The sequence below is a fragment of the Pseudophryne corroboree genome, chromosome 8, assembly GCF_028390025.1.
Source record: "Pseudophryne corroboree isolate aPseCor3 chromosome 8, aPseCor3.hap2, whole genome shotgun sequence".
NCBI lineage: Eukaryota > Metazoa > Chordata > Amphibia > Anura > Myobatrachidae > Pseudophryne > Pseudophryne corroboree.
Window position 1 is genome coordinate 377,026,559 of NC_086451.1, and position 27,727 is coordinate 377,054,285.

General features: G+C 31.6%; 29 non-coding genes across 29 annotated transcripts; all 29 read right to left on the reverse strand.

Annotated features, from left to right (window-relative positions):
* Positions 1-737: 737 nt before the first annotated feature.
* On the reverse strand, positions 738-846 carry TRNAL-CAA (transfer RNA leucine (anticodon CAA)). Its single transcript has 2 exons — positions 809-846; positions 738-783 (listed from the first exon to the last, which is right to left on the reverse strand). It is a non-coding gene; the product is annotated as a tRNA-Leu (tRNA).
* Positions 847-1,595: 749 nt separating this feature from the next.
* On the reverse strand, positions 1,596-1,704 carry TRNAL-CAA (transfer RNA leucine (anticodon CAA)). The gene is made up of 2 exons: positions 1,667-1,704; positions 1,596-1,641 (listed from the first exon to the last, which is right to left on the reverse strand). It is a non-coding gene; the product is annotated as a tRNA-Leu (tRNA).
* A 748-nt stretch (positions 1,705-2,452) lies between these two features.
* On the reverse strand, positions 2,453-2,561 carry TRNAL-CAA (transfer RNA leucine (anticodon CAA)). The gene is made up of 2 exons: positions 2,524-2,561; positions 2,453-2,498 (listed from the first exon to the last, which is right to left on the reverse strand). It is a non-coding gene; the product is annotated as a tRNA-Leu (tRNA).
* A 1,326-nt stretch (positions 2,562-3,887) lies between these two features.
* Positions 3,888-3,996, reverse strand: TRNAL-CAA (transfer RNA leucine (anticodon CAA)). The gene is made up of 2 exons: positions 3,959-3,996; positions 3,888-3,933 (listed from the first exon to the last, which is right to left on the reverse strand). It is a non-coding gene; the product is annotated as a tRNA-Leu (tRNA).
* A 750-nt stretch (positions 3,997-4,746) lies between these two features.
* TRNAL-CAA (transfer RNA leucine (anticodon CAA)) lies at positions 4,747-4,855 on the reverse strand. The gene is made up of 2 exons: positions 4,818-4,855; positions 4,747-4,792 (listed from the first exon to the last, which is right to left on the reverse strand). It is a non-coding gene; the product is annotated as a tRNA-Leu (tRNA).
* A 1,126-nt stretch (positions 4,856-5,981) lies between these two features.
* Positions 5,982-6,090, reverse strand: TRNAL-CAA (transfer RNA leucine (anticodon CAA)). The gene is made up of 2 exons: positions 6,053-6,090; positions 5,982-6,027 (listed from the first exon to the last, which is right to left on the reverse strand). It is a non-coding gene; the product is annotated as a tRNA-Leu (tRNA).
* Positions 6,091-6,839: 749 nt separating this feature from the next.
* On the reverse strand, positions 6,840-6,948 carry TRNAL-CAA (transfer RNA leucine (anticodon CAA)). Its single transcript has 2 exons — positions 6,911-6,948; positions 6,840-6,885 (listed from the first exon to the last, which is right to left on the reverse strand). It is a non-coding gene; the product is annotated as a tRNA-Leu (tRNA).
* Positions 6,949-7,697: 749 nt separating this feature from the next.
* TRNAL-CAA (transfer RNA leucine (anticodon CAA)) lies at positions 7,698-7,806 on the reverse strand. The gene is made up of 2 exons: positions 7,769-7,806; positions 7,698-7,743 (listed from the first exon to the last, which is right to left on the reverse strand). It is a non-coding gene; the product is annotated as a tRNA-Leu (tRNA).
* A 750-nt stretch (positions 7,807-8,556) lies between these two features.
* TRNAL-CAA (transfer RNA leucine (anticodon CAA)) lies at positions 8,557-8,665 on the reverse strand. The gene is made up of 2 exons: positions 8,628-8,665; positions 8,557-8,602 (listed from the first exon to the last, which is right to left on the reverse strand). It is a non-coding gene; the product is annotated as a tRNA-Leu (tRNA).
* Positions 8,666-9,413: 748 nt separating this feature from the next.
* TRNAL-CAA (transfer RNA leucine (anticodon CAA)) lies at positions 9,414-9,522 on the reverse strand. Its single transcript has 2 exons — positions 9,485-9,522; positions 9,414-9,459 (listed from the first exon to the last, which is right to left on the reverse strand). It is a non-coding gene; the product is annotated as a tRNA-Leu (tRNA).
* Positions 9,523-10,271: 749 nt separating this feature from the next.
* Positions 10,272-10,380, reverse strand: TRNAL-CAA (transfer RNA leucine (anticodon CAA)). Its single transcript has 2 exons — positions 10,343-10,380; positions 10,272-10,317 (listed from the first exon to the last, which is right to left on the reverse strand). It is a non-coding gene; the product is annotated as a tRNA-Leu (tRNA).
* A 1,607-nt stretch (positions 10,381-11,987) lies between these two features.
* Positions 11,988-12,096, reverse strand: TRNAL-CAA (transfer RNA leucine (anticodon CAA)). Its single transcript has 2 exons — positions 12,059-12,096; positions 11,988-12,033 (listed from the first exon to the last, which is right to left on the reverse strand). It is a non-coding gene; the product is annotated as a tRNA-Leu (tRNA).
* Positions 12,097-12,845: 749 nt separating this feature from the next.
* On the reverse strand, positions 12,846-12,954 carry TRNAL-CAA (transfer RNA leucine (anticodon CAA)). Its single transcript has 2 exons — positions 12,917-12,954; positions 12,846-12,891 (listed from the first exon to the last, which is right to left on the reverse strand). It is a non-coding gene; the product is annotated as a tRNA-Leu (tRNA).
* A 748-nt stretch (positions 12,955-13,702) lies between these two features.
* TRNAL-CAA (transfer RNA leucine (anticodon CAA)) lies at positions 13,703-13,811 on the reverse strand. The gene is made up of 2 exons: positions 13,774-13,811; positions 13,703-13,748 (listed from the first exon to the last, which is right to left on the reverse strand). It is a non-coding gene; the product is annotated as a tRNA-Leu (tRNA).
* Positions 13,812-14,560: 749 nt separating this feature from the next.
* Positions 14,561-14,669, reverse strand: TRNAL-CAA (transfer RNA leucine (anticodon CAA)). Its single transcript has 2 exons — positions 14,632-14,669; positions 14,561-14,606 (listed from the first exon to the last, which is right to left on the reverse strand). It is a non-coding gene; the product is annotated as a tRNA-Leu (tRNA).
* Positions 14,670-15,418: 749 nt separating this feature from the next.
* Positions 15,419-15,527, reverse strand: TRNAL-CAA (transfer RNA leucine (anticodon CAA)). Its single transcript has 2 exons — positions 15,490-15,527; positions 15,419-15,464 (listed from the first exon to the last, which is right to left on the reverse strand). It is a non-coding gene; the product is annotated as a tRNA-Leu (tRNA).
* Positions 15,528-16,275: 748 nt separating this feature from the next.
* TRNAL-CAA (transfer RNA leucine (anticodon CAA)) lies at positions 16,276-16,384 on the reverse strand. Its single transcript has 2 exons — positions 16,347-16,384; positions 16,276-16,321 (listed from the first exon to the last, which is right to left on the reverse strand). It is a non-coding gene; the product is annotated as a tRNA-Leu (tRNA).
* Positions 16,385-17,132: 748 nt separating this feature from the next.
* Positions 17,133-17,241, reverse strand: TRNAL-CAA (transfer RNA leucine (anticodon CAA)). Its single transcript has 2 exons — positions 17,204-17,241; positions 17,133-17,178 (listed from the first exon to the last, which is right to left on the reverse strand). It is a non-coding gene; the product is annotated as a tRNA-Leu (tRNA).
* Positions 17,242-17,989: 748 nt separating this feature from the next.
* On the reverse strand, positions 17,990-18,098 carry TRNAL-CAA (transfer RNA leucine (anticodon CAA)). The gene is made up of 2 exons: positions 18,061-18,098; positions 17,990-18,035 (listed from the first exon to the last, which is right to left on the reverse strand). It is a non-coding gene; the product is annotated as a tRNA-Leu (tRNA).
* A 750-nt stretch (positions 18,099-18,848) lies between these two features.
* Positions 18,849-18,957, reverse strand: TRNAL-CAA (transfer RNA leucine (anticodon CAA)). Its single transcript has 2 exons — positions 18,920-18,957; positions 18,849-18,894 (listed from the first exon to the last, which is right to left on the reverse strand). It is a non-coding gene; the product is annotated as a tRNA-Leu (tRNA).
* Positions 18,958-19,706: 749 nt separating this feature from the next.
* TRNAL-CAA (transfer RNA leucine (anticodon CAA)) lies at positions 19,707-19,815 on the reverse strand. Its single transcript has 2 exons — positions 19,778-19,815; positions 19,707-19,752 (listed from the first exon to the last, which is right to left on the reverse strand). It is a non-coding gene; the product is annotated as a tRNA-Leu (tRNA).
* Positions 19,816-20,564: 749 nt separating this feature from the next.
* Positions 20,565-20,673, reverse strand: TRNAL-CAA (transfer RNA leucine (anticodon CAA)). Its single transcript has 2 exons — positions 20,636-20,673; positions 20,565-20,610 (listed from the first exon to the last, which is right to left on the reverse strand). It is a non-coding gene; the product is annotated as a tRNA-Leu (tRNA).
* A 748-nt stretch (positions 20,674-21,421) lies between these two features.
* On the reverse strand, positions 21,422-21,530 carry TRNAL-CAA (transfer RNA leucine (anticodon CAA)). Its single transcript has 2 exons — positions 21,493-21,530; positions 21,422-21,467 (listed from the first exon to the last, which is right to left on the reverse strand). It is a non-coding gene; the product is annotated as a tRNA-Leu (tRNA).
* A 749-nt stretch (positions 21,531-22,279) lies between these two features.
* Positions 22,280-22,388, reverse strand: TRNAL-CAA (transfer RNA leucine (anticodon CAA)). Its single transcript has 2 exons — positions 22,351-22,388; positions 22,280-22,325 (listed from the first exon to the last, which is right to left on the reverse strand). It is a non-coding gene; the product is annotated as a tRNA-Leu (tRNA).
* A 1,325-nt stretch (positions 22,389-23,713) lies between these two features.
* Positions 23,714-23,822, reverse strand: TRNAL-CAA (transfer RNA leucine (anticodon CAA)). Its single transcript has 2 exons — positions 23,785-23,822; positions 23,714-23,759 (listed from the first exon to the last, which is right to left on the reverse strand). It is a non-coding gene; the product is annotated as a tRNA-Leu (tRNA).
* Positions 23,823-24,572: 750 nt separating this feature from the next.
* Positions 24,573-24,681, reverse strand: TRNAL-CAA (transfer RNA leucine (anticodon CAA)). The gene is made up of 2 exons: positions 24,644-24,681; positions 24,573-24,618 (listed from the first exon to the last, which is right to left on the reverse strand). It is a non-coding gene; the product is annotated as a tRNA-Leu (tRNA).
* A 1,126-nt stretch (positions 24,682-25,807) lies between these two features.
* TRNAL-CAA (transfer RNA leucine (anticodon CAA)) lies at positions 25,808-25,916 on the reverse strand. Its single transcript has 2 exons — positions 25,879-25,916; positions 25,808-25,853 (listed from the first exon to the last, which is right to left on the reverse strand). It is a non-coding gene; the product is annotated as a tRNA-Leu (tRNA).
* Positions 25,917-26,665: 749 nt separating this feature from the next.
* On the reverse strand, positions 26,666-26,774 carry TRNAL-CAA (transfer RNA leucine (anticodon CAA)). Its single transcript has 2 exons — positions 26,737-26,774; positions 26,666-26,711 (listed from the first exon to the last, which is right to left on the reverse strand). It is a non-coding gene; the product is annotated as a tRNA-Leu (tRNA).
* Positions 26,775-27,524: 750 nt separating this feature from the next.
* Positions 27,525-27,633, reverse strand: TRNAL-CAA (transfer RNA leucine (anticodon CAA)). The gene is made up of 2 exons: positions 27,596-27,633; positions 27,525-27,570 (listed from the first exon to the last, which is right to left on the reverse strand). It is a non-coding gene; the product is annotated as a tRNA-Leu (tRNA).
* Between the last annotated feature and the right edge of the window lie 94 nt (positions 27,634-27,727).

The following is a 27,727-nucleotide window of genomic DNA, read 5'->3' on the forward strand; positions in this document are numbered from 1 at the left end:
CCCATTAAATTAAGTTGCCAATAAAAGATTATAATGTACAAACAAAGGATTTTGGGGTATCTTTCAGCCAAATAATATGTACTGCTTGAAAAAAGTAACATAAAATCAAGAACTTGGATTTATACAGTATACTACCGCTAAAGGTGAGCCATCACAATTAATACTTAAGTAAACTGCTCAGGTTATAATGATATCCTTTATAATAACTATAAAAATTATTTACTAAAATCTCTTTCAGGAAAAAACAGATTTATGTGTCTAGCAAGTAATTTTTGTAAACTTTTAGATATAGAGTCTGAGAGCCTGAATCTACTTTCTATTCCAATTTATTCTTTGTTTTATGATTTGTTTACTGAATACTGAAAGGATGTTTTGCAAATAATACATTTGTGAAAACCTTTTTTCTACATGGAACTAAACTTAAGAAATTTTTAACCAGTCATTGTGTATTTATCACTTAGGAATAATGTCATTAATTCAACTCTATGGCAACAAGTGCAATATTGGTGTGTAGATGGGATATCATACAATTTCTCCCATTTTCAAACTATTCTGTTCCCTATGTTTCTTTAAATAATTAGGCTGCACATTGTTAGAAATAAATGGTAATAAGATTCCAATGTCCAAGAGAAGGACTTTTAAAAGAGAATGGATGTCCTAAGGGCACTTGTAATTTTGCATGGTAGACTTATCCACAAATTAATATTCTTTTCATACAAAGTACAAGAAAATAAAATTGTCAGAAGTGGGATTTGAACCCACGCCTCTTTACAGAGACCAGAACACCCATTTAGAGGAAGAATGCAATCTTGAGTCTGGCGCCTTAGACCGCTTGGCCATCCTGACAAGAACATATGCCCTCTAAATTAAGTTACCAGTAAAAGATTATAATGTACAAAAAAAGGATTTTGGGGTATCTTTCAGCCAAATAATATGTACTGCTTGAAAAAAGTAACATAAAATCAAGAACTTGGATTTATACAGTATACTACCGCTAAAGGTGAGCCATCACAATTAATACTTAAGAAAAACTGCTCAGGTTATAATGATATCCTTTATAATTACTATACAAATTATTTACTAAAATCTCTTTCAGGAAAAAACAGATTTATGTGTCTAGCAAGTAATTTTTGTAAACTTTTAGATATAGAGTCTGAGAGCCTGAATCTACTTTCTATTCCAATTTATTCTTTGTTTTATGATTTGTTTACTGAATACTGAAAGGTTGTTTTGCAAATAATACATTTGTGAAAACCTTTTTTCTACATGGAACTAAACTTAAGAATTTTTAAACCAGTCATTGTGCATTTATCACTTAGGAATAATGTCATTAATTCAACTCTATGGCAACAAGTGCAATATTGGTGTGTAGATGGGATATCATACAATTTCTCCCATTTTCAAACTATTCTGTCCCCTATGTTTCTTTAAATAATTAGGCTGCACAGTGTTAGAAATAAATGGTAACAAGATTCCAATGTCCAAGAGAAGGACTTTTAAAAGAGAATGGATGTCCTAAGGTCACTTATTATTTTGCATGGTAGACTTATCCACAAATTAATATTCTTTTCATACAAAGTACAAGAAAATAAAATTGTCAGAAGTGGGATTTGAACCCACGCCTCGTTACAGAGACCAGAACACCCATTTAGAGGAAGAACGCAATATTGAGTCTGGCGCCTTAGACCGCTCGGCCATCCTGACAAGTACATATGCCCATCAAATTAAGTTGCCAATAAAAGATTATAATGTACAAACAAAGGATTTTGGGGTATCTTTCAGCCAAATAATATGTACTGCTTGAAAAAAGTAACATAAAATCAAGAACTTGGATTTATACAGTATACTACCGCTAAAGGTGAGCCATCACAATTAATACTTAAGTAAACTGCTCAGGTTATAATGATATCCTTTATAATAACTATAAAAATTATTTACTAAAATCTCTTTCAGGAAAAAACAGATTTATGTGTCTAGCAAGTAATTTTTGTAAACTTTTAGATATAGAGTCTGAGAGCCTGAATCTACTTTCTATTCCAATTTATTCTTTGTTTTATGATTTGTTTACTGAATACTGAAAGGATGTTTTGCAAATAATACATTTGTGAAAACCTTTTTTCTACATGGAACTAAACTTAAGAAATTTTTAACCAGTCATTGTGTATTTATCACTTAGGAATAATGTCATTAATTCAACTCTATGGCAACAAGTGCAATATTGGTGTGTAGATGGGATATCATACAATTTATCCCATTTTCAAACTATTCTGTTCCCTATGTTTCTTTAAATAATTAGGCTGCACATTGTTAGAAATAAATGGTAATAAGATTCCAATGTCCAAGAGAAGGACTTTTAAAAGAGAATGGATGTCCTAAGGTCACTTGTTATTTTGCATGGTAGACTTATCCACAAATTAATATTCTTTTCATACAAAGTACAAGAAAATAAAATTGTCAGAAGTGGGATTTGAACCCACGCCTCTTTACAGAGACCAGAACACCCATTTAGAGAAAGAATGCAATCTTGAGTCTGGCGCCTTAGACCGCTCGGCCATCCTGACAAGTACATATGCCCTTTAAATTAAGTTGGCAATAATAGATTATAATGTACAAAAAAAGGATTTTGGGGTATCTTTCAACCAAATAATATGTACTGCTTGAAAAAAGTAACATAAAATCAAGAACTTGGATTTATACAGTATACTACCGCTAAAGGTGAGCCATCACAATTAATACTTAAGAAAAACTGCTCAGGTTATAATGATATCCTTTATAATAACTATACAAATTATTTACTAAAATCTCTTTCAGGAAAAAACAGATTTATGTGTCTAGCAAGTAATTTTTGTAAACTTTTAGGTATAGAGTCTGAGAGTCTGAATCTACTTTCTATTCCAATTTATTCTTTGTTTTATGATTTGTTTACTGAATACTGAAAGGATGTTTTGCAAATAATACATTTGTGAAAAACTTTTTTCTACATGGAACTAAACTTAAGAATTTTTTAACCAGTCATTGTGTATTTATCACTTAGGAATAATGTCATTAATTCAACTCTATGGCAACAAGTGCAATATTGGTGTGTAGATGGGATATCATACAATTTCTCACATTTTCAAACTATTCTGTTCCCTATGTTTCTTTAAATAATTAGGCTGCACATTGTTAGAAATAAATGGTAACAAGATTCCAATGTCCAAGAGAAGTACTTTTAAAAGAGAATGGATGTCCTAAGGTCACTTGTTATTTTGCATGGTAGACTTATCCACAAATTAATATTCTTTGTTTTATGATTTGTTTACTGAATACTGAAAGGATGTTTTGCAAATAATACATTTGTGAAAACCTTTTTTCTACATGGAACAAAACTTAAGAATTTTTTAACCAGTCATTGTGTATTTATCACTTAGGAATAATGGGGCAGATGTATTAACCTGGAGAAGGCATAAGGAAGTGATAAACCAGTGATATGTGTAAGGTGCTAAAGGCACCAGCCAATCAGATCCTAACTGTTAATTTACATATTGGAACTGATTGGCTGGTGTGTTTATCACCTTGCACATATCACTGGTTTATCACTTCCTTATGCCTCCTCCAGGTTAATACATCTGCCCCAATGTCATTAATTCAACTCTATGGCAACAAGTGCAATATTGGTGTGTAGATGGGATATCATACAATTTCTCCCATTTTCAAACTATTCTGTTCCCTATGTTTCTTTAAATAATTAGGCTGCACATTGTTAGAAATAAATGGTAATAAAATTCCAATGTCCAAGAGAAGGACTTTTAAAAGAGAATGGATGTCCTTAGGGCACTTGTTATTTTGCATGGTAGACTTATCCTGAACTTAATATTCTTTTCATACAAAGTACAAGAAAATAAAATTGTCAGAAGTGGGATTTGAACCCACGCCTCTTTACAGAGACCAGAACACCCACTTAGAGGAAGAATGCAATCTTGAGTCTGGCGCCTTAGACCGCTCGGCTATCCTGACAAGTACATATGCACTTTAAATTAAGTTGGCAATATAAGATTATAATGTACAAAAAAAGGATTTTGGGGTATCTTTCAGCCAAATAATATGTACTGCTTGAAAAAAGTAACATAAAATCAAGAACTTGGATTTATACAGTATACTACCGCTAAAGGTGAGCCATCACAATTAATACTTAAGAAAAAACTGCTCAGGTTATAATGATATCCTTTATAATAACTATACAAATTATTTACTAAAATCTCTTTCAGGAAAAAACAGATTTATGTGTCTAGCAAGTAATTTTTGTAAACTTTTAGATATAGAGTCTGAGAGCCTGAATCTACTTTCTATTCCAATTTATTCTTTGTTTTATGATTTGTTTACTGAATACTGAAAGGATGTTTTGCAAATAATACATTTGTGAAAACCTTTTTTCTACATGGAACTAAACTTAAGAATGTTTTAACCCGTCATTGTGTATTTATCACTTAGTAATAATGTCATTAATTCAACTCTATGGCAACAAGTGCAATATTGGTGTGTAGATGGGATATCATACAATTTCTCCCATTTTCAAACTATTCTGTTCCCTATGTTTCTTTAAATAATTAGGCTGCACATTGTTAGAAATAAATGATAACAAGATTCCAATGTCCAAGAGAAGGACTTTTAAAAAAGAATGGATGTCCTAAGGTCACTTGTTATTTTGCATGGTAGACTTATCCACAAATTAATATTCTTTTCATACAAAGTACAAGAAAATAAAATTGTCAGAAGTGGGATTTGAACCCATGCCTCTTGACAGAGACCAGAACACCCATTTAGAGGAAGAATGCAATCTTGAGTCTGGCGCCTTAGACCGCTCGGCCATCCTGACAAGTACGTATGCCCTTTAAATTAAGTTGCCAATAAAAGATTATAATGTACAAAAAAAGGATTTTGGGGTATCTTTCAGCCAAATAATATGTACTGCTTGAAAAAAAGTAACATAAAATCAAGAACTTGGATTTATACAGTATACTACCGCTAAAGGTGAGCCATCACAATTAATACTTAAGAGAAACTGCTCAGGTTATAATGATATCCTTTATAATAACTATACAAATTATTTACTAAAATCTCTTTCAGGAAAAAACAGATTTATGTGTCTAGCAAGTAATTTTTGTAAACTTTTAGATATAGAGTCTGAGAGCCTGAATCTACTTTCTATTCCAATTTATTCTTTGTTTTATGATTTGTTTACTAAATACTGAAAGGATGTTTTGCAAATAATACATTTGTGAAAGCCTTTTTTCTACATGGAACTAAACTTAAGAATTTTTTAACCAGTCATTGTGTATTTATCACTTAGGAATAATGTCATTAATTCAACTCTATGGCAACAAGTGCAATATTGGTGTGTAGATGGGATATCATACAATTTCTCCCATTTTCAAACTATTCTGTTCCCTATGTTTCTTTAAATAATTAGGCTGCACATTGTTAGAAATAAATGATAACAAGATTCCAATGTCCAAGAGAAGGACTTTTAAAAAAGAATGGATATCCTAAGGGCACTTGTTATTTTGCATGGTAGACTTATCCACAAATTAATATTCTTTGTTTTATGATTTGTTTACTGAATACTGAAAGGATGTTTTGCAAATAATACATTTGTGAAAACCTTTTTTCTACATGGAACTAAACTTAAGAATTTTTTAACCAGTCATTGTGTATTTATCACTTAGGAATAATGTCATTAATTCAACTCTATGGCAACAAGTGCAATATTGGTGTGTAGATGGGATATCATATAATTTCTCCCATTTTCAAACTATTCTGTTCCCTATGTTTCTTTAAATAATTAGGCTGCACATTGTTAGAAATAAATGGTAATAAGATTCCAATGTCCAAGAGAAGGACTTTTAAAAGAGAATGGATGTCCTTAGGGAACTTGTTATTTTGCATGGTAGACTTATCCACAAATTAATATTCTTTTCATACAAAGTACAAGAAAATAAAATTGTCAGAAGTGGGATTTGAACCCACGCCTCTTTACAGAGACCAGAACACCCACTTAGAAGAAGAATGCAATCTTGAGTCTGGCGCCTTAGACCGCTCGGCCATCCTGACAAGTACATATGCCCTTTAAATTAAGTTGGCAATAAAAGATTATAATGTACAAAAAAAGGATTTTGGGGTATCTTTCAGCCAAATAATATGTACTGCTTGAAAAAAGTAACATAAAATCAAGAACTTGGATTTATACAGTATACTACCGCTAAAGGTGAGCCATCACAATTAATACTTAAGAAAAACTGCTCAGGTTATAATGATATCCTTTATAATAACTATACAAATTATTTACTAAAATCTCTTTCAGGAAAAAACAGATTTATGTGTCTAGCAAGTAATTTTTGTAAACTTTTAGATACAGAGTCTGAGAGCCTGAATCTACTTTCTATTCCAATTTATTCTTTGTTTTATGATTTGCTTACTGAATACTGAAAGGATGTTTTCCAAATAATACATTTGTGAAAACCTTTTTTCTACATGGAACTAAACTTAAGAATTTTTTAACCAGTCATTGTGTATTTATCACTTAGGAATAATGTCATTAATTCAACTCTATGGCAACAAGTGCAATATTGGTGTGTAGATGGGATATCATACAATTTCTCCCATTTTCAAACTATTCTGTTCCCTATGTTTCTTTAAATAATTAGGCTGCACATTGTTAGAAATAAATGGTAATAAGATTCCAATGTCCAAGAGAAGGACTTTTAAAAGAGAATGGATGTCCTAAGGGCACTTGTTATTTTGCATGGTAGACTTATCCACAAATCAATATTCTTTTCATACAAAGTACAAGAAAATAAAATTGTCAGAAGTGGGATTTGAACCCACGCCTCTTTACAGAAACCAGAACACCCATTTAGAGGAAAAATGCAATCTTGAGTCTGGTGCCTTAGACCGCTCGGCCATCCTGACAAGTACATATGCCCTTTCAATTAAGTTGCCAATAAAAGATTATAATGTACAAAAAAAGGATTTTGGGGTATCTTTCAGCCAAATAATATGTACTGCTTGAAAAAAGTAACATAAAATCAAGAACTTGGATTTATACAGTATACTACCGCTAAAGGTGAGCCATCACAATTAATACTTAAGAAAAACTGCTCAGGTTATAATGATATCCTTTATAATAACTATACAAATTATTTACTAAAATCTCTTTCAGGAAAAAACAGATTTATGTGTCTAGCAAGTCATTTTTGTAAACTTTTAGATATAGAGTCTGAGAGCCTGAATCTACTTTCTATTCCAATTTATTCTTTGTTTTATGATTTGTTTACTGAATACTGAAAGGATGTTTTGCAAATAATACATTTGTGAAAACCTTTTTTCTACATGGAACTAAACTTAAGAATTTTTTAACCAGTCATTGTGTATTTATCACTTAGGAATAATGTCATTAATTCAACTCTATGGCAACAAGTGCAATATTGGTGTGTAGATGGGATATCATACAATTTCTCCCATTTTCAAACTATTCTGTTCCCTATGTTTCTTTAAATAATTAGGCTGCACATTGTTAGAAATAAATGGTAACAAGATTCCAATGTCCAAGAGAAGGACTTTTAAAAGAGAATGGATGTCCTAAGGTCACTTGTTATTTTGCATGGTAGACTTATCCACAAATTAATATTCTTTTCATACAAAGTACAAGAAAATAAAATTGTCAGAAGTGGGATTTGAACCCACGCCTCTTTACAGAGACCAGAACACCCATTTAGAGGAAGTATGCAAGCTTGAGTCTGGCGCCTTAGACCGCTCAGCCATCCTGACAAGTACATCTGCCCATTAAATTAAGTTGGCAATAAAAGATTATAATGTACAAAAAAAGGATTTTGGGGTATCTTTCAGCTAAATAATATGTACTGCTTGAAAAAAGTAACATAAAATCAAGAACTTGGATTTATACAGTATACTACCGCTAAAGGTGAGCCATCAAAAATAATACTTAAGAAAAACTGCTCAGGTTATAATGATATCCTTTATAATAACTATACAAATTATTTACTAAAATCTCTTTCAGGAAAAAACAGATTTATGTGTCTAGCAAGTAATTTTTGTAAACTTTTAGATATAGAGTCTAAGAGCCTGAATCTACTTTTCTTTTCCAATTTATTCTTTGTTTTATGATTTGTTTACTGAATACTGAAAGGATGTTTTGCAAATAATACATTTGTGAAAACCTTTTTTCTACATGGAACTAAACTTAAGAATTTTTTAACTAGTCATTGTATATTTATCACTTAGGAATAATGTAATTAATTCAACTCTATGGCAACAAGTGCAATATTGGTGTGTAGATGGGATATCATACAATTTCTCCCATTTTCAAACTATTCTGTTCCCTATGTTTCTTTAAATAATTAGGCTGCACATTGTTAGAAATAAATGGTAACAAGATTCCAATGTCCAAGAGAAGGACTTTTAAAAGAGAATGGATGTCCTAAGGGCACTTGTTATTTTGGATGGTAGACTTATCCACAAATTAATATTCTTTTCATACAAAGTACAAGAAAATAAAATTGTCAGAAGTGGGATTCAAACCCACGCCTCTTTACAGAGACCAGAACACCCATTTAGAGGAAGAATGCAATCTTGAGTCTGGCGCCTTAGACCGCTCGGCCATCCTGACAAGTACATCTGTCTGTTAAATTAAGTTGGCAATAAAAGATTATAATGTACAAAAAAAGGATTTTGGGGTATCTTTCAGCCAAATAATATGTACTGCTTGAAAAAAGTAACATAAAATCAAGAACTTGGATTTATACAGTATACTACCGCTAAAGGTGAGCCATCACAATTAATACTTAAGAAAAACTGCTCAGGTTATAACGATATCCTTTATAATAACTATACAAATTATTTACTAAAATCTCTTTCAGGAAAAAACAGATTTATGTGCCTAGCACGTAATTTTTGTAAACTTATAGATATAGAGTCTGAGAGCCTGAATCTACTTTCTATTCCAATTTATTCTTTGTTTTATGATTTGTTTACTGAATACTGAAAGGATGTTTTGCAAATAATACATTTGTGAAAACTTTTTTTTACATGGAACTAAACTTAAGAATTTTTTAACCAGTCATTGTGTATTTCTCACTTAGGAATAATGTCATTAATTCAACTCTATGGCAACAAGTGCAATATTGGTGTGTAGATGGGATATCATACAATTTCTCCCATTTTCAAACTATTCTGTTCCCTATGTTTCTTTAAATAATTAGGCTGCACATTGTTAGAAATAAATGGTAATAAGATTCCAATGTCCAAGAGAAGGACTTTTAAAAGAGAATGGATGTCCTTAGGGAACTTGTTATTTTGCATGGTAGACTTATCCACAAATTAATATTCTTTTCATACAAAGTACAAGAAAATAAAATTGTCAGAAGTGGGATTTGAACCCACGCCTCTTTACAGAGACCAGAACACCCACTTAGAAGAAGAATGCAATCTTGAGTCTGGCGCCTTAGACCGCTCGGCCATCCTGACAAGTACATATGCCCTTTAAATTAAGTTGCCAGTAAAAGATTATAATGTACAAAAAAAGGATTTTGGGGTATCTTTCAGCCAAATAATATGTACTGCTTGAAAAAAGTAACATAAAATCAAGAACTTGGATTTATACAGTATACTACCGCTAAAGGTGAGCCATCACAATTAATACTTAAGAAAAACTGCTCAGGTTATAATGATATCCTTTATAATAACTATACAAATTATTTACTAAAATCTCTTTCAGGAAAAAACAGATTTATGTGTCTAGCAAGTCATTTTTGTAAACTTTTAGATATAGAGTCTGAGAGCCTGAATCTACTTTCTATTCCAATTTATTCTTTGTTTTATGATTTGTTTACTGAATACTGAAAGGATGTTTTGCAAATAATACATTTGTGAAAACCTTTTTTCTACATGGAACTAAACTTAAGAATTTTTTAACCAGTCATTGTGTATTTATCACTTAGGAATAATGTCATTAATTCAACTCTATGGCAACAAGTGCAATATTGGTGTGTAGATGGGATATCATACAATTTCTCCCATTTTCAAACTATTCTGTTCCCTATGTTTCTTTAAATAATTAGGCTGCACATTGTTAGAAATAAATGGTAACAAGATTCCAATGTCCAAGAGAAGGACTTTTAAAAGAGAATGGATGTCCTAAGGTCACTTGTTATTTTGCATGGTAGACTTATCCACAAATTAATATTCTTTTCATACAAAGTACAAGAAAATAAAATTGTCAGAAGTGGGATTTGAACCCACGCCTCTTTACAGAGACCAGAACACCCATTTAGAGGAAGTATGCAAGCTTGAGTCTGGCGCCTTAGACCGCTCAGCCATCCTGACAAGTACATCTGCCCATTAAATTAAGTTGGCAATAAAAGATTATAATGTACAAAAAAAGGATTTTGGGGTATCTTTCAGCTAAATAATATGTACTGCTTGAAAAAAGTAACATAAAATCAAGAACTTGGATTTATACAGTATACTACCGCTAAAGGTGAGCCATCAAAAATAATACTTAAGAAAAACTGCTCAGGTTATAATGATATCCTTTATAATAACTATACAAATTATTTACTAAAATCTCTTTCAGGAAAAAACAGATTTATGTGTCTAGCAAGTAATTTTTGTAAACTTTTAGATATAGAGTCTAAGAGCCTGAATCTACTTTTCTTTTCCAATTTATTCTTTGTTTTATGATTTGTTTACTGAATACTGAAAGGATGTTTTGCAAATAATACATTTGTGAAAACCTTTTTTCTACATGGAACTAAACTTAAGAATTTTTTAACTAGTCATTGTATATTTATCACTTAGGAATAATGTAATTAATTCAACTCTATGGCAACAAGTGCAATATTGGTGTGTAGATGGGATATCATACAATTTCTCCCATTTTCAAACTATTCTGTTCCCTATGTTTCTTTAAATAATTAGGCTGCACATTGTTAGAAATAAATGGTAACAAGATTCCAATGTCCAAGAGAAGGACTTTTAAAAGAGAATGGATGTCCTAAGGGCACTTGTTATTTTGGATGGTAGACTTATCCACAAATTAATATTCTTTTCATACAAAGTACAAGAAAATAAAATTGTCAGAAGTGGGATTCAAACCCATGCCTCTTTACAGAGACCAGAACACCCATTTAGAGGAAGAATGCAATCTTGAGTCTGGCGATTTAGACCGCTCGGCCATCCTGACAAGTACATCTGTCTGTTAAATTAAGTTGGCAATAAAAGATTATAATGTACAAAAAAAGGATTTTGGGGTATCTTTCAGCCAAATAATATGTACTGCTTGAAAAAAGTAACATAAAATCAAGAACTTGGATTTATACAGTATACTACCGCTAAAGGTGAGCCATCACAATTAATACTTAAGAAAAACTGCTCAGGTTATAACGATATCCTTTATAATAACTATACAAATTATTTACTAAAATCTCTTTCAGGAAAAAACAGATTTATGTGCCTAGCACGTAATTTTTGTAAACTTATAGATATAGAGTCTGAGAGCCTGAATCTACTTTCTATTCCAATTTATTCTTTGTTTTATGATTTGTTTACTGAATACTGAAAGGATGTTTTGCAAATAATACATTTGTGAAAACTTTTTTTTACATGGAACTAAACTTAAGAATTTTTTAACCAGTCATTGTGTATTTCTCACTTAGGAATAATGTCATTAATTCAACTCTATGGCAACAAGTGCAATATTGGTGTGTAGATGGGATATCATACAATTTCTCCCATTTTCAAACTATTCTGTTCCCTATGTTTCTTTAAATAATTAGGCTGCACATTGTTAGAAATAAATGGTAATAAGATTCCAATGTCCAAGAGAAGGACTTTTAAAAGAGAATGGATGTCCTAAGGGCACTTGTAATTTTGCATGGTAGACTTATCCACAAATTAATATTCTTTTCATACAAAGTACAAGAAAATAAAATTGTCAGAAGTGGGATTTGAACCCACGCCTCTTTACAGAGACCAGAACACCCATTTAGAGGAAGAATGCAATCTTGAGTCTGGCGCCTTAGACCGCTCGGCCATCCTGACAAGAACATATGCCCTCTAAATTAAGTTGCCAGTAAAAGATTATAATGTACAAAAAAAGGATTTTGGGGTATCTTTCAGCCAAATAATATGTACTGCTTGAAAAAAGTAACATAAAATCAAGAACTTGGATTTATACAGTATACTACCGCTAAAGGTGAGCCATCACAATTAATACTTAAGAAAAACTGCTCAGGTTATAATGATATCCTTTATAATTACTATACAAATTATTTACTAAAATCTCTTTCAGGAAAAAACAGATTTATGTGTCTAGCAAGTAATTTTTGTAAACTTTTAGATATAGAGTCTGAGAGCCTGAATCTACTTTCTATTCCAATTTATTCTTTGTTTTATGATTTGTTTACTGAATACTGAAAGGGTGTTTTGCAAATAATACATTTGTGAAAACCTTTTTTCTACATGGAACTAAACTTAAGAATTTTTAAACCAGTCATTGTGTATTTATCACTTAGGAATAATGTCATTAATTCAACTCTATGGCAACAAGTGCAATATTGGTGTGTAGATGGGATATCATACAATTTCTCCCATTTTCAAACTATTCTGTTCCCTATGTTTCTTTAAATAATTAGGCTGCACATTGTTAGAAATAAATGGTAACAAGATTCCAATGTCCAAGAGAAGGACTTTTAAAAGAGAATGGATGTCCTAAGGTCACTTATTATTTTGCATGGTAGACTTATCCACAAATTAATATTCTTTTCATACAAAGTACAAGAAAATAAAATTGTCATAAGTGGGATTTGAACCCACGCCTCGTTACAGAGACCAGAACACCCATTTAGAGGAAGAACGCAATCTTGAGTCTGGCGCCTTAGACCGCTCGGCCATCCTGACAAGTACATATGCCCATTAAATTAAGTTGCCAATAAAAGATTATAATGTACAAAAAAAGGATTTTGGGGTATCTTTCAGCCAAATAATATGTACTGCTTGAAAAAAGTAACATAAAATCAAGAACTTGGATTTATACAGTATACTACCGCTAAAGGTGAGCCATCACAATTAATACTTAAGTAAACTGCTCAGGTTATAATGATATCCTTTATAATAACTATAAAAATTATTTACTAAAATCTCTTTCAGGAAAAAACAGATTTATGTGTCTAGCAAGTAATTTTTGTAAACTTTTAGATATAGAGTCTGAGAGCCTGAATCTACTTTCTATTCCAATTTATTCTTTGTTTTATGATTTGTTTACTGAATACTGAAAGGATGTTTTGCAAATAATACATTTGTGAAAACCTTTTTTCTACATGGAACTAAACTTAAGAAATTTTTAACCAGTCATTGTGTATTTATCACTTAGGAATAATGTCATTAATTCAACTCTATGGCAACAAGTGCAATATTGGTGTGTAGATGGGATATCATACAATTTCTCCCATTTTCAAACTATTCTGTTCCCTATGTTTCTTTAAATAATTAGGCTGCACATTGTTAGAAATAAATGGTAACAAGATTCCAATGTCCAAGAGAAGGACTTTTAAAAGAGAATGGATGTCCTAAGGTCACTTGTTATTTTGCATGGTAGACTTATCCACAAATTAATATTCTTTTCATACAAAGTACAAGAAAATAAAATTGTCAGAAGTGGGATTTGAACCCACGCCTCTTTACAGAGACCAGAACACCCATTTAGAGGAAGAACGCAATCTTGAGTCTGGCGCCTTAGACCGCTCGGCCACCCTGACAAGTACATATGCCCATTAAATTAAGTTGCCAATAAAAGATTATAATGTACAAAAAAAGGATTTTGGGGTATCTTTCAGCCAAATAATATGTACTGCTTGAAAAAAGTAACATAAAATCAAGAACTTGGATTTATACAGTATACTACCGCTAAAGGTGAGCCATCACAATTAATACTTAAGAAAAACTGCTCAGGTTATAATGATATCCTTTATAATTACTATACAAATTATTTACTAAAATCTCTTTCAGGAAAAAACAGATTTATGTGTCTAGCAAGTAATTTTTGTAAACTTTTAGATATAGAGTCTGAGAGCCTGAATCTACTTTCTATTCCAATTTATTCTTTGTTTTATGATTTGTTTACTGAATACTGAAAGGGTGTTTTGCAAATAATACATTTGTGAAAACCTTTTATCTGCATGGAACTAAACGTAAGAATTTTTTAACCAGTCATTGTGTATTTATCACTTAGGAATAATGTCATTAATTCAACTCTATGGCAACAAGTGCAATATTGGTGTGTAGATGGGATATCATACAATTTCTCCCATTTTCAAACTATTCTGTTCCCTATGTTTCTTTAAATAATTAGGCTGCACATTGTTAGAAATAAATGGTAATAAGATTCCAATGTCCAAGAGAAGGACTTTTAAAAGAGAATGGATGTCCTAAGGGCACTTGTAATTTTGCATGGTAGACTTATCCACAAATTAATATTCTTTTCATACAAAGTACAAGAAATTAAAATTGTCAGAATTGGGATTTGAACCCACGCCTCTTTACAGAGACCAGAACACCCATTTAGAGGAAGAATGCAATCTTGAGTCTGGCGCCTTAGACCGCTCGGCCATCCTGACAAGAACATATGCCCTCTAAATTAAGTTGCCAGTAAAAGATTATAATGTACAAAAAAAGGATTTTGGGGTATCTTTCAGCCAAATAATATGTACTGCTTGAAAAAAGTAACATAAAATCAAGAACTTGGATTTATACAGTATACTACCGCTAAAGGTGAGCCATCACAATTAATACTTAAGAAAAACTGCTCAGGTTATAATGATATCCTTTATAATTACTATACAAATTATTTACTAAAATCTCTTTCAGGAAAAAACAGATTTATGTGTCTAGCAAGTAATTTTTGTAAACTTTTAGATATAGAGTCTGAGAGCCTGAATCTACTTTCTATTCCAATTTATTCTTTGTTTTATGATTTGTTTACTGAATACTGAAAGGATGTTTTGCAAATAATACATTTGTGAAAACCTTTTTTCTACATGGAACTAAACTTAAGAAATTTTTAACCAGTCATTGTGTATTTATCACTTAGGAATAATGTCATTAATTCAACTCTATGGCAACAAGTGCAATATTGGTGTGTAGATGGGATATCATACAATTTCTCCCATTTTCAAACTATTCTGTTCCCTATGTTTCTTTAAATAATTAGGCTGCACATTGTTAGAAATAAATGGTAACAAGATTCCAATGTCCAAGAGAAGGACTTTTAAAAGAGAATGGATGTCCTAAGGTCACTTGTTATTTTGCATGGTAGACTTATCCACAAATTAATATTCTTTTCATACAAAGTACAAGAAAATAAAATTGTCAGAAGTGGGATTTGAACCCACGCCTCTTTACAGAGACCAGAACACCCATTTAGAGGAAGAACGCAATCTTGAGTCTGGCGCCTTAGACCGCTCGGCCATCCTGACAAGTACATATGCCCATTAAATTAAGTTGCCAATAAAAGATTATAATGTACAAAAAAGGATTTTGGGGTATCTTTCAGCCAAATAATATGTACTGCTTGAAAAAAGTAACATAAAATCAAGAACTTGGATTTATACAGTATACTACCGCTAAAGGTGAGCCATCACAATTAATACTTAAGAAAAACTGCTCAGGTTATAATGATATCCTTTATAATTACTATACAAATTATTTACTAAAATCTCTTTCAGGAAAAAACAGATTTATGTGTCTAGCAAGTAATTTTTGTAAACTTTTAGATATAGAGTCTGAGAGCCTGAATCTACTTTCTATTCCAATTTATTCTTTGTTTTATGATTTGTTTACTGAATACTGAAAGGGTGTTTTGCAAATAATACATTTGTGAAAACCTTTTTTCTACATGGAACTAAACGTAAGAATTTTTTAACCAGTCATTGTGTATTTATCACTTAGGAATAATGTCATTAATTCAACTCTATGGCAACAAGTGCAATATTGGTGTGTAGATGGGATATCATACAATTTCTCCCATTTTCAAACTATTCTGTTCCCTATGTTTCTTTAAATAATTAGGCTGCACATTGTTAGACATAAATGGTAATAAGATTCCAATGTCCAAGAGAAGGACTTTTAAAAGAGAATGGATGTCCTAAGGGCACTTGTAATTTTGCATGGTAGACTTATCCACAAATTAATATTCTTTTCATACAAAGTACAAGAAATTAAAATTGTCAGAATTGGGATTTGAACCCACGCCTCTTTACAGAGACCAGAACACCCATTTAGAGGAAGAATGCAATCTTGAGTCTGGCGCCTTAGACCGCTCGGCCATCCTGACAAGAACATATGCCCTCTAAATTAAGTTGCCACTAAAAGATTATAATGTACAAAAAAAGGATTTTGGGGTATCTTTCAGCCAAATAATATGTACTGCTTGAAAAAAGTAACATAAAATCAAGAACTTGGATTTATACAGTATACTACCGCTAAAGGTGAGCCATCACAATCAATACTTAAGAAAAACTGCTCATGTTATAATGATATCCTTTATAATTACTATACAAATTATTTACTAAAATCTCTTTCAGGAAAAAACAGATTTATGTGTCTTGCAAGTAATTTTTGTAAACTTTTAGATATAGAGTCTGAGAGCCTGAATCTACTTTCTATTCCAATTTATTCTTTGTTTTATGATTTGTTTACTGAATACTGAAAGGGTGTTTTGCAAATAATACATTTGTGAAAACCTTTTTTCTACATGGAACTAAACTTAAGAATTTTTTAACCAGTCATTGTGTATTTATCACTTAGGAATAATGTCATTAATTCAACTCTATGGCAACAAGTGCAATATTGGTGTGTAGTTGGGTATCATACAATTTCTCCCATTTTCAAACTATTCTGTTCCCTATGTTTCTTTAAATAATTAGGCTGCACATTGTTAGAAATAAATGGTAACAAGATTCCAATGTCCAAGAGAAGGACTTTTAAAAGAGAATGGATGTCCTAAGGTCACTTGTTATTTTGCATGGTAGACTTATCCACAAATTAATATTCTTTTCATACAAAGTACAAGAAAATAAAATTGTCAGAAGTGGGATTTGAACCCACGCCTCCTTACAGAGACCAGAACACCCATTTAGAGGAAGAACGCAATCTTGAGTCTGGTGCCTTAGACCGCTCGGCCATCCTGACAAGTACATATGCCCATTAAATTAAGTTGCCAATAAAAGATTATAATGTACAAACAAAGGATTTTGGGGTATCTTTCAGCCAAATAATATGTACTGCTTGAAAAAAGTAACATAAAATCAAGAACTTGGATTTATACAGTATACTACCGCTAAAGGTGAGCCATCACAATTAATACTTAAGTAAACTGCTCAGGTTATAATGATATCCTTTATAATAACTATAAAAATTATTTACTAAAATCTCTTTCAGGAAAAAACAGATTTATGTGTCTAGCAAGTAATTTTTGTAAACTTTTAGATATAGAGTCTGAGAGCCTGAATCTACTTTCTATTCCAATTTATTCTTTGTTTTATGATTTGTTTACTGAATACTGAAAGGATGTTTTGCAAATAATACATTTGTGAAAACCTTTTTTCTACATGGAACTAAACTTAAGAAATTTTTAACCAGTCATTGTGTATTTATCACTTAGGAATAATGTCATTAATTCAACTCTATGGCAACAAGTGCAATATTGGTGTGTAGATGGGATATCATACAATTTCTCCCATTTTCAAACTATTCTGTTCCCTATGTTTCTTTAAATAATTAGGCTGCACATTGTTAGAAATAAATGGTAACAAGATTCCAATGTCCAAGAGAAGGACTTTTAAAAGAGAATGGATGTCCTAAGGTCACTTGTTATTTTGCATGGTAGACTTATCCACAAATTAATATTCTTTTCATACAAAGTACAAGAAAATAAAATTGTCAGAAGTGGGATTTGAACCCACGCCTCTTTACAGAGACCAGAACACCCATTTAGAGGAAGAACGCAATCTTGAGTCTGGCGCCTTAGACCGCTCGGCCATCCTGACAAGTACATATGCCCATTAAATTAAGTTGCCAATAAAAGATTATAATGTACAAAAAAAAGGATTTTGGGGTATCTTTCAGCCAAATAATATGTACTGCTTGAAAAAAGTAACATAAAATCAAGAACTTGGATTTATACAGTATACTACCGCTAAAGGTGAGCCATCACAATTAATACTTAAGAAAAACTGCTCAGGTTATAATGATATCCTTTATAATTACTATACAAATTATTTACTAAAATCTCTTTCAGGAAAAAACAGATTTATGTGTCTAGCAAGTAATTTTTGTAAACTTTTAGATATAGAGTCTGAGAGCCTGAATCTACTTTCTATTCCAATTTATTCTTTGTTTTATGATTTGTTTACTGAATACTGAAAGGGTGTTTTGCAAATAATACATTTGTGAAAACCTTTTTTCTACATGGAACTAAACGTAAGAATTTTTTAACCAGTCATTGTGTATTTATCACTTAGGAATAATGTCATTAATTCAACTCTATGGCAACAAGTGCAATATTGGTGTGTAGATGGGATATCATACAATTTCTCCCATTTTCAAACTATTCTGTTCCCTATGTTTCTTTAAATAATTAGGCTGCACATTGTTAGAAATAAATGGTAATAAGATTCCAATGTCCAAGAGAAGGACTTTTAAAAGAGAATGGATGTCCTAAGGGCACTTGTAATTTTGCATGGTAGACTTATCCACAAATTAATATTCTTTTCATACAAAGTACAAGAAAATAAAATTGTCAGAAGTGGGATTTGAACCCACGCCTCTTTACAGAGACCAGAACACCCATTTAGAGGAAGAATGCAATCTTGAGTCTGGCGCCTTAGACCGCTCGGCCATCCTGACAAGAACATATGCCCTCTAAATTAAGTTGCCAGTAAAAGATTATAATGTACAAAAAAAGGATTTTGGGGTATCTTTCAGCTAAATAATATGTACTGCTTGAAAAAAGTAACATAAAATCAAGAACTTGGATTTATACAGTATACTACCGCTAAAGGTGAGCCATCACAATTAATACTTAAGAAAAACTGCTCAGGTTATAATGATATCCTTTATAATTACTATACAAATTATTTACTAAAATCTCTTTCAGGAAAAAAAAGATTTATGTGTCTAGCAAGTAATTTTTGTAAACTTTTAGATATAGAGTCTGAGAGCCTGAATCTACTTTCTATTCCAATTTATTCTTTGTTTTATGATTTGTTTACTGAATACTGAAAGGGTGTTTTGCAAATAATACATTTGTGAAAACCTTTTTTCTACATGGAACTAAACTTAAGAATTTTTTAACCAGTCATTGTGTATTTATCACTTAGGAATAATGTCATTAATTCAACTCTATGGCAACAAGTGCAATATTGGTGTGTAGATGGGATATCATACAATTTCTCCCATTTTCAAACTATTCTGTTCCCTATGTTTCTTTAAATAATTAGGCTGCACATTGTTAGAAATAAATGGTAATAAGATTCCAATGTCCAAGAGAAGGACTTTTAAAAGAGAATGGATGTCCTAAGGGCACTTGTAATTTTGCATGGTAGACTTATCCACAAATTAATATTCTTTTCATACAAAGTACAAGAAAATAAAATTGTCAGAAGTGGGATTTGAACCCACGCCTCTTTACAGAGACCAGAACACCCATTTAGAGGAAGAATGCAATCTTGAGTCTGGCGCCTTAGACCGCTCGGCCATCCTGACAAGAACATATGCCCTCTAAATTAAGTTGCCAGTAAAAGATTATAATGTACAAAAAAAGGATTTTGGGGTATCTTTCAGCCAAATAATATGTACTGCTTGAAAAAAGTAACATAAAATCAAGAACTTGGATTTATACAGTATACTACCGCTAAAGGTGAGCCATCACAATTAATACTTAAGAAAAACTGCTCAGGTTATAATGATATCCTTTATAATTACTATACAAATTATTTACTAAAATCTCTTTCAGGAAAAAACAGATTTATGTGTCTAGCAAGTAATTTTTGTAAACTTTTAGATATAGAGTCTGAGAGCCTGAATCTACTTTCTATTCCAATTTATTCTTTGTTTTATGATTTGTTTACTGAATACTGAAAGGGTGTTTTGCAAATAATACATTTGTGAAAACCTTTTTTCTACATGGAACTAAACTTAAGAATTTTTAAACCAGTCATTGTGTATTTATCACTTAGGAATAATGTCATTAATTCAACTCTATGGCAACAAGTGCAATATTGGTGTGTAGATGGGATATCATACAATTTCTCCCATTTTCAAACTATTCTGTTCCCTATGTTTCTTTAAATAATTAGGCTGCACATTGTTAGAAATAAATGGTAACAAGATTCCAATGTCCAAGAGAAGGACTTTTAAAAGAGAATGGATGTCCTAAGGTCACTTATTATTTTGCATGGTAGACTTATCCACAAATTAATATTCTTTTCATACAAAGTACAAGAAAATAAAATTGTCAGAAGTGGGATTTGAACCCACGCCTCATTACAGAGACCAGAACACCCATTTAGAGGAAGAACGCAATCTTGAGTCTGGCACCTTAGACCGCTCAGCCATCCTGACAAGTACATATGCCCATTAAATTAAGTTGCCAATAAAAGATTATAATGTACAAACAAAGGATTTTGGGGTATCTTTCAGCCAAATAATATGTACTGCTTGAAAAAAGTAACATAAAATCAAGAACTTGGATTTATACAGTATACTACCGCTAAAGGTGAGCCATCACAATTAATACTTAAGTAAACTGCTCAGGTTATAATGATATCCTTTATAATAACTATAAAAATTATTTACTAAAATCTCTTTCAGGAAAAAACAGATTTATGTGTCTAGCAAGTAATTTTTGTAAACTTTTAGATATAGAGTCTGAGAGCCTGAATCTACTTTCTATTCCAATTTATTCTTTGTTTTATGATTTGTTTACTGAATACTGAAAGGATGTTTTGCAAATAATACATTTGTGAAAACCTTTTTTCTACATGGAACTAAACTTAAGAAATTTTTAACCAGTCATTGTGTATTTATCACTTAGGAATAATGTCATTAATTCAACTCTATGGCAACAAGTGCAATATTGGTGTGTAGATGGGATATCATACAATTTCTCCCATTTTCAAACTATTCTGTTCCCTATGTTTCTTTAAATAATTAGGCTGCACATTGTTAGAAATAAATGGTAATAAGATTCCAATGTCCAAGAGAAGGACTTTTAAAAGAGAATGGATGTCCTAAGGGCACTTGTAATTTTGCATGGTAGACTTATCCACAAATTAATATTCTTTTCATACAAAGTACAAGAAAATAAAATTGTCAGAAGTGGGATTTGAACCCACGCCTCTTTACAGAGACCAGAACACCCATTTAGAGGAAGAATGCAATCTTGAGTCTGGCGCCTTAGACCGCTCGGCCATCCTGACAAGAACATATGCCCTCTAAATTAAGTTGCCAGTAAAAGATTATAATGTACAAAAAAAGGATTTTGGGGTATCTTTCAGCCAAATAATATGTACTGCTTGAAAAAAGTAACATAAAATCAAGAACTTGGATTTATACAGTATACTACCGCTAAAGGTGAGCCATCACAATTAATACTTAAGAAAAACTGCTCAGGTTATAATGATATCCTTTATAATTACTATACAAATTATTTACTAAAATCTCTTTCAGGAAAAAACAGATTTATGTGTCTAGCAAGTAATTTTTGTAAACTTTTAGATATAGAGTCTGAGAGCCTGAATCTACTTTCTATTCCAATTTATTCTTTGTTTTATGATTTGTTTACTGAATACTGAAAGGGTGTTTTGCAAATAATACATTTGTGAAAACCTTTTTTCTACATGGAACTAAACTTAAGAATTTTTAAACCAGTCATTGTGCATTTATCACTTAGGAATAATGTCATTAATTCAACTCTATGGCAACAAGTGCAATATTGGTGTGTAGATGGGATATCATACAATTTCTCCCATTTTCAAACTATTCTGTCCCCTATGTTTCTTTAAATAATTAGGCTGCACATTGTTAGAAATAAATGGTAACAAGATTCCAATGTCCAAGAGAAGGACTTTTAAAAGAGAATGGATGTCCTAAGGTCACTTATTATTTTGCATGGTAGACTTATCCACAAATTAATATTCTTTTCATACAAAGTACAAGAAAATAAAATTGTCAGAAGTGGGATTTGAACCCACGCCTCGTTACAGAGACCAGAACACCCATTTAGAGGAAGAACGCAATATTGAGTCTGGCGCCTTAGACCGCTCGGCCATCCTGACAAGTACATATGCCCATCAAATTAAGTTGCCAATAAAAGATTATAATGTACAAACAAAGGATTTTGGGGTATCTTTCAGCCAAATAATATGTACTGCTTGAAAAAAGTAACATAAAATCAAGAACTTGGATTTATACAGTATACTACCGCTAAAGGTGAGCCATCACAATTAATACTTAAGTAAACTGCTCAGGTTATAATGATATCCTTTATAATAACTATAAAAATTATTTACTAAAATCTCTTTCAGGAAAAAACAGATTTATGTGTCTAGCAAGTAATTTTTGTAAACTTTTAGGTATAGAGTCTGAGAGTCTGAATCTACTTTCTATTCCAATTTATTCTTTGTTTTATGATTTGTTTACTGAATACTGAAAGGATGTTTTGCAAATAATACATTTGTGAAAAACTTTTTTCTACATGGAACTAAACTTAAGAATTTTTTAACCAGTCATTGTGTATTTATCACTTAGGAATAATGTCATTAATTCAACTCTATGGCAACAAGTGCAATATTGGTGTGTAGATGGGATATCATACAATTTCTCACATTTTCAAACTATTCTGTTCCCTATGTTTCTTTAAATAATTAGGCTGCACATTGTTAGAAATAAATGGTAACAAGATTCCAATGTCCAAGAGAAGTACTTTTAAAAGAGAATGGATGTCCTAAGGTCACTTGTTATTTTGCATGGTAGACTTATCCACAAATTAATATTCTTTGTTTTATGATTTGTTTACTGAATACTGAAAGGATGTTTTGCAAATAATACATTTGTGAAAACCTTTTTTCTACATGGAACAAAACTTAAGAATTTTTTAACCAGTCATTGTGTATTTATCACTTAGGAATAATGGGGCAGATGTATTAACCTGGAGAAGGCATAAGGAAGTGATAAACCAGTGATATGTGTAAGGTGCTAAAGGCACCAGCCAATCAGATCCTAACTGTTAATTTACATATTGGAACTGATTGGCTGGTGTGTTTATCACCTTGCACATATCACTGGTTTATCACTTCCTTATGCCTCCTCCAGGTTAATACATCTGCCCCAATGTCATTAATTCAACTCTATGGCAACAAGTGCAATATTGGTGTGTAGATGGGATATCATACAATTTCTCCCATTTTCAAACTATTCTGTTCCCTATGTTTCTTTAAATAATTAGGCTGCACATTGTTAGAAATAAATGGTAATAAAATTCCAATGTCCAAGAGAAGGACTTTTAAAAGAGAATGGATGTCCTTAGGGCACTTGTTATTTTGCATGGTAGACTTATCCTGAACTTAATATTCTTTTCATACAAAGTACAAGAAAATAAAATTGTCAGAAGTGGGATTTGAACCCACGCCTCTTTACAGAGACCAGAACACCCACTTAGAGGAAGAATGCAATCTTGAGTCTGGCGCCTTAGACCGCTCGGCTATCCTGACAAGTACATATGCACTTTAAATTAAGTTGGCAATATAAGATTATAATGTACAAAAAAAGGATTTTGGGGTATCTTTCAGCCAAATAATATGTACTGCTTGAAAAAAGTAACATAAAATCAAGAACTTGGATTTATACAGTATACTACCGCTAAAGGTGAGCCATCACAATTAATACTTAAGAAAAAACTGCTCAGGTTATAATGATATCCTTTATAATAACTATACAAATTATTTACTAAAATCTCTTTCAGGAAAAAACAGATTTATGTGTCTAGCAAGTAATTTTTGTAAACTTTTAGATATAGAGTCTGAGAGCCTGAATCTACTTTCTATTCCAATTTATTCTTTGTTTTATGATTTGTTTACTGAATACTGAAAGGATGTTTTGCAAATAATACATTTGTGAAAACCTTTTTTCTACATGGAACTAAACTTAAGAATGTTTTAACCCGTCATTGTGTATTTATCACTTAGTAATAATGTCATTAATTCAACTCTATGGCAACAAGTGCAATATTGGTGTGTAGATGGGATATCATACAATTTCTCCCATTTTCAAACTATTCTGTTCCCTATGTTTCTTTAAATAATTAGGCTGCACATTGTTAGAAATAAATGATAACAAGATTCCAATGTCCAAGAGAAGGACTTTTAAAAAAGAATGGATGTCCTAAGGTCACTTGTTATTTTGCATGGTAGACTTATCCACAAATTAATATTCTTTTCATACAAAGTACAAGAAAATAAAATTGTCAGAAGTGGGATTTGAACCCATGCCTCTTGACAGAGACCAGAACACCCATTTAGAGGAAGAATGCAATCTTGAGTCTGGCGCCTTAGACCGCTCGGCCATCCTGACAAGTACGTATGCCCTTTAAATTAAGTTGCCAATAAAAGATTATAATGTACAAAAAAAGGATTTTGGGGTATCTTTCAGCCAAATAATATGTACTGCTTGAAAAAAAGTAACATAAAATCAAGAACTTGGATTTATACAGTATACTACCGCTAAAGGTGAGCCATCACAATTAATACTTAAGAGAAACTGCTCAGGTTATAATGATATCCTTTATAATAACTATACAAATTATTTACTAAAATCTCTTTCAGGAAAAAACAGATTTATGTGTCTAGCAAGTAATTTTTGTAAACTTTTAGATATAGAGTCTGAGAGCCTGAATCTACTTTCTATTCCAATTTATTCTTTGTTTTATGATTTGTTTACTAAATACTGAAAGGATGTTTTGCAAATAATACATTTGTGAAAGCCTTTTTTCTACATGGAACTAAACTTAAGAATTTTTTAACCAGTCATTGTGTATTTATCACTTAGGAATAATGTCATTAATTCAACTCTATGGCAACAAGTGCAATATTGGTGTGTAGATGGGATATCATACAATTTCTCCCATTTTCAAACTATTCTGTTCCCTATGTTTCTTTAAATAATTAGGCTGCACATTGTTAGAAATAAATGATAACAAGATTCCAATGTCCAAGAGAAGGACTTTTAAAAAAGAATGGATATCCTAAGGGCACTTGTTATTTTGCATGGTAGACTTATCCACAAATTAATATTCTTTGTTTTATGATTTGTTTACTGAATACTGAAAGGATGTTTTGCAAATAATACATTTGTGAAAACCTTTTTTCTACATGGAACTAAACTTAAGAATTTTTTAACCAGTCATTGTGTATTTATCACTTAGGAATAATGTCATTAATTCAACTCTATGGCAACAAGTGCAATATTGGTGTGTAGATGGGATATCATATAATTTCTCCCATTTTCAAACTATTCTGTTCCCTATGTTTCTTTAAATAATTAGGCTGCACATTGTTAGAAATAAATGGTAATAAGATTCCAATGTCCAAGAGAAGGACTTTTAAAAGAGAATGGATGTCCTTAGGGAACTTGTTATTTTGCATGGTAGACTTATCCACAAATTAATATTCTTTTCATACAAAGTACAAGAAAATAAAATTGTCAGAAGTGGGATTTGAACCCACGCCTCTTTACAGAAACCAGAACACCCATTTAGAGGAAAAATGCAATCTTGAGTCTGGTGCCTTAGACCGCTCGGCCATCCTGACAAGTACATATGCCCTTTCAATTAAGTTGCCAATAAAAGATTATAATGTACAAAAAAAGGATTTTGGGGTATCTTTCAGCCAAATAATATGTACTGCTTGAAAAAAGTAACATAAAATCAAGAACTTGGATTTATACAGTATACTACCGCTAAAGGTGAGCCATCACAATTAATACTTAAGAAAAACTGCTCAGGTTATAATGATATCCTTTATAATAACTATACAAATTATTTACTAAAATCTCTTTCAGGAAAAAACAGATTTATGTGTCTAGCAAGTCATTTTTGTAAACTTTTAGATATAGAGTCTGAGAGCCTGAATCTACTTTCTATTCCAATTTATTCTTTGTTTTATGATTTGTTTACTGAATACTGAAAGGATGTTTTGCAAATAATACATTTGTGAAAACCTTTTTTCTACATGGAACTAAACTTAAGAATTTTTTAACCAGTCATTGTGTATTTATCACTTAGGAATAATGTCATTAATTCAACTCTATGGCAACAAGTGCAATATTGGTGTGTAGATGGGATATCATACAATTTCTCCCATTTTCAAACTATTCTGTTCCCTATGTTTCTTTAAATAATTAGGCTGCACATTGTTAGAAATAAATGGTAACAAGATTCCAATGTCCAAGAGAAGGACTTTTAAAAGAGAATGGATGTCCTAAGGTCACTTGTTATTTTGCATGGTAGACTTATCCACAAATTAATATTCTTTTCATACAAAGTACAAGAAAATAAAATTGTCAGAAGTGGGATTTGAACCCACGCCTCTTTACAGAGACCAGAACACCCATTTAGAGGAAGTATGCAAGCTTGAGTCTGGCGCCTTAGACCGCTCAGCCATCCTGACAAGTACATCTGCCCATTAAATTAAGTTGGCAATAAAAGATTATAATGTACAAAAAAAGGATTTTGGGGTATCTTTCAGCTAAATAATATGTACTGCTTGAAAAAAGTAACATAAAATCAAGAACTTGGATTTATACAGTATACTACCGCTAAAGGTGAGCCATCAAAAATAATACTTAAGAAAAACTGCTCAGGTTATAATGATATCCTTTATAATAACTATACAAATTATTTACTAAAATCTCTTTCAGGAAAAAACAGATTTATGTGTCTAGCAAGTAATTTTTGTAAACTTTTAGATATAGAGTCTAAGAGCCTGAATCTACTTTTCTTTTCCAATTTATTCTTTGTTTTATGATTTGTTTACTGAATACTGAAAGGATGTTTTGCAAATAATACATTTGTGAAAACCTTTTTTCTACATGGAACTAAACTTAAGAATTTTTTAACTAGTCATTGTATATTTATCACTTAGGAATAATGTAATTAATTCAACTCTATGGCAACAAGTGCAATATTGGTGTGTAGATGGGATATCATACAATTTCTCCCATTTTCAAACTATTCTGTTCCCTATGTTTCTTTAAATAATTAGGCTGCACATTGTTAGAAATAAATGGTAACAAGATTCCAATGTCCAAGAGAAGGACTTTTAAAAGAGAATGGATGTCCTAAGGGCACTTGTTATTTTGGATGGTAGACTTATCCACAAATTAATATTCTTTTCATACAAAGTACAAGAAAATAAAATTGTCAGAAGTGGGATTCAAACCCACGCCTCTTTACAGAGACCAGAACACCCATTTAGAGGAAGAATGCAATCTTGAGTCTGGCGCCTTAGACCGCTCGGCCATCCTGACAAGTACATCTGTCTGTTAAATTAAGTTGGCAATAAAAGATTATAATGTACAAAAAAAGGATTTTGGGGTATCTTTCAGCCAAATAATATGTACT